This window comes from Pinus tabuliformis, chromosome Q (genome assembly GCF_031772625.1).
Source record: "Pinus tabuliformis cultivar Carrire ecotype Pingquan chromosome Q, CPIR1, whole genome shotgun sequence".
Classification (NCBI taxonomy): domain Eukaryota; kingdom Viridiplantae; phylum Streptophyta; class Pinopsida; order Pinales; family Pinaceae; genus Pinus; species Pinus tabuliformis.
Genome location: NC_142296.1, coordinates 468,101,930 through 468,104,770, shown reverse-complemented (window position 1 = coordinate 468,104,770; position 2,841 = coordinate 468,101,930). Strand labels below are relative to the sequence as shown.

General features: G+C 40.8%; 1 long non-coding RNA gene across 1 annotated transcript; it reads left to right on the top strand.

Annotated features, from left to right (window-relative positions):
* The first annotated feature begins 226 nt into the window (after positions 1–226).
* Positions 227–1,017, top strand: LOC149220221 (uncharacterized). The gene is made up of 3 exons (XR_016248740.1): positions 227–335; positions 440–516; positions 616–1,017. It is a non-coding gene; the product is annotated as an uncharacterized LOC149220221 (long non-coding RNA).
* Positions 1,018–2,841: the final 1,824 nt, after the last annotated feature.

The window sequence follows — 2,841 nt, the reverse complement described above, 5'->3', positions numbered from 1 at the left end:
TTGAATGTCTGCTGCCAAATGGCAGAGTGAGTACGCCAGCTCACCAACCTCCGTAGCCATGTGGCCCTTCTTCACGTGCTGGCCATGTGATCTGAGAGAGTTGACTAGCTCCGGGGTTCACGCTCGGCCTCCCGCCTAAATCAACGATGGAGATTACTTACCTTAATCGGACGGTTCATCCTCACTTAGGGTTTGACCCTGCATATAAAAGTTTAGTTGGATTCGACTTTGGTTCATTTGCTCACTTCTCAGAACCGAGCTCCTTCGATGGTTCGATCTGCAAGTTCTCGGGCTCTTTGCACTCTTCTGGTTCATCGCTCCTCTGCCTCACTCAGGTTTGGCTGCGCTCCTCTACACCATTCTCACAGCTGGTTTATGATTCATTATTTCCCGTTTATGCTATATATACTCTAACCATTTCTCAGGGTTGGCTTGACAGTTTTCGAAGGGTTCTGATGCTGGCCATAGCTCGCTCGCACCAAATGCCGGAGGGTTTAGCTACTATGTCAGTTCCAGGTAAGTCGGTTTTCATTACGTTTTCTGTTAACTGTATTTGATTGCATTTGAGGGTTTGCTTTACAGCTGAGATGGCCTGTCCTTTACCTGTTGTCTCAGGTTAAATACCGGACCAAACCCTTATGCAATTTATGCTTGGCGGCCTTACTTTGGCGGCCTGTCCAGCTGCGCCTAGGTTATGGCCTCGGGGCCTTAGTTTCTATTTTCTATTGGACTTGGCTAAGGACTCTGCTTCTCTTAGCATTACCTGGTCTAGAAAAGTCCTCTGCTTTTGGCAGTTATGTAAAGTTTGCATTGTTATATAAATCACTGCAATATTTGTCTTGTTCGGACTGTTACTGTTTTGGCTCGGCCTGGATTTCTATATGGTCAATGGTTTACCATCTGCGTTCATAATGTTTTCTTTTCTCCCTTATCTGTATATGTAAGTGCCGTCACCGGTTAATGGACATTCATCCTTGGTTCTGGTTTATATATGCACAGTTAATATACCGGGTTTGCAGCTATTACTTCTGTTTTGTTTGGTAGCATACATAGATACCGCAATGGTTATGTACCAGGGTTACTCCGTTTACCTTTGTGATTTAATGCATTCTCCGTCGCTAATTCTAATTCTGTTAATATCTGAGAATATAACATTTCTATGCCAAAGAGTTTTTAAGTTCAAATTGATCTTCAGTATACTATGCTGTCGTTTTCTATTGTTCAATCGCATTACAGTTATGGCAATCTTTTACTTCAGGGTTTCAATGTTATGGAAACGATGAGTTTCTTCACCGAATGATTTCCACGACACAGCTCTCGTTCTTGTATAATATTGTGCAGCGACGAGGGTAGTCTTGCATTCGTCTCGTGAATGTATTGACTATCCTCTTGCGTACAGACTTGCCCACGTGCTGCCTACAGTTTTACGGCGGTCACTCGCCTGTATCAATACTTGTTATCTAATTCAGGTTTATTCTTATTTCGGTATGGTGTTTCATAGCTCGATTTGTAGCCTAAGGTAGATATCGTTTCCACCCCCTGAAGCTAGGGTTTGCTGTATATCATTATTCATGTAAAAAGAACACTTTGCTTTCCGTCACTGTTATCTGTTAATGTTTACTATACAGACGTTCTTGGAAAGATAGCGTAAGTTTAAAGTTGGTAATTCCATGTATTGTTTCATTTTCGCACAGCATTTGTAAGTCGGGATTTAAACATGCATCAACCCCTTTCTCATAATCTCGTCCTTCAGCATACTCTTATTTATTCTGTTGAGTGAATGCATACAGAATGAGTTTATATCTTCAGGTCGATATTTATATTGAATTCTTTATCAGTTTACAGAGTCAAACTATGGTTAAATAGCCAACTCGGCTTCTCTTATCTACTCAGGTCTTTATTCTGTAGCACTGAGTACTATCATGGGCTTGGTTATCTCAGCAATCAGTCTTTCTACTGTTACTAGGTACTGTAGCTTACTATCTTTAGGCAGTTCCTCGCTATTACTATCTATACACAGATTAACTGTGTAAGCTTGGTGAATGTATTCCACCCAGGTGACACTGTCACATTTCCCATCCCATCTCTTCTAGTAAACAGTAATCTTATTCTATTTATCCTACCACAACAACTTTTAAAAGAAAAGATACAACTGAGTACTTTCAATACCTGAGCTTTCCCTAACTAGTGTTAGAAGCGTACCTGGTATTCTGTCACTGAAGTTCTTACTTTCAGTAGTCACCTGTAGAGTTTTTGCTCTTAACCTCCCAACCTTGAGATCCACTGCACTGGATTCTCCCCCCGAGCCGTCTTGCAGGCCTGCAGCCCTCAACAAGACTTATGCACCACGGTGCTGGGTCATCTGATCACAACCAGACTTAACCCCCTTCTTTCACTCTGCAACTCTCTTTTTGGAATCTCTCCTCTGCCTGTTCCCAAACAGCCCAGAGGTTTTCCCTTCCAAACCCTCTTCAGGGTGAGAGGCAGTTGTCTTTCTTTTCAGTTCCATAACTGATTAATTTCTTTTAATAGAAAAGCCTCCTTTTGGACGCTGCCAGCATTTCATTCAACACATGTGCAAAATAGTTCATTATATTTTCTTTTAACAAAATAATAATGTCTTTTAATAAACAAGTTGTCACCATAATGTTTTTACCACAGCAATTACCGGAAATTACAAGTTACCGAGGTTATTACAAGCATGGTGTGTGTATAGATATATATTATGGACTTCACTTTAGAATGATATTAAACTCGCCCTCAAAATGACTATTATATATGATTCGTAAAAGGATATGCGAATTTAATAGTGAGCCATCTTTATTTTGGTTTATCGTAACT